The sequence below is a fragment of the Austrofundulus limnaeus genome, unplaced genomic scaffold (genome assembly GCF_001266775.1).
Source record: "Austrofundulus limnaeus strain Quisiro unplaced genomic scaffold, Austrofundulus_limnaeus-1.0 Scaffold1356, whole genome shotgun sequence".
In the NCBI taxonomy this organism is placed as follows: domain Eukaryota; kingdom Metazoa; phylum Chordata; class Actinopteri; order Cyprinodontiformes; family Rivulidae; genus Austrofundulus; species Austrofundulus limnaeus.
This window is the reverse complement of record NW_013953758.1, coordinates 55,628-56,350: the sequence shown is the minus strand read 5'-3', so window position 1 is coordinate 56,350 and position 723 is coordinate 55,628.

The following is a 723-nucleotide window of genomic DNA, read 5'->3' as shown; positions in this document are numbered from 1 at the left end:
ACATCCTACAGTATTTTTACAGTCTTTATTTTACAGTTAAAATAAATATTTATCAAATAAAGTCTAATGTTACAACTAATCATGGATCCTTTTATTTACTTATTCACTTTCAAGGAAGCAGATTTATCTTTGTTTAATTTGAGTTGAAAAGAATAAAATGCCTGAGACTTAAACGTTCAAAAATAATAAACAATTTTCATTTAATAAACAGTTGTAGTACATTATAGTTTTGCAGAATCACCATTATGTTTGACAGAGGGGTTACTAGTGGTATGATAAAATGGCCACAAGTCTAAAAAGGTTGGGAACCACTCACTAGTTCATAAAGTCTTACCATGCACTGACCCTCCAACATTACCTCTCATCCCTTGTTTTCTCTACTAGAATTAACAAAAAACAAATAAAAGAAACGAAGGGGGAAAAACAGTCACAACCATCAAATTTAATTTTGATGTGGTTTTTTTTTTTTTACCAAATAACCTCTGACCCCTACCCACAATGCCTTGCGCACAGAAAACTATCCGGAATTAATTGCATGCAATTGGATTTGAATCCAGATCTGAATTAATTTTTTAACTTGCATTTTTTTTTTAAATTTCGTATAGATCCCTTATGACTTTTAAAATATAAATAAATAGGCTAAAGCTGAAGTGAATTGAATGATTCCAGGGGAATATTAAATGCAGATGGAGAACAGGTGGTGGGTGTGTGTGTTAATAAAAC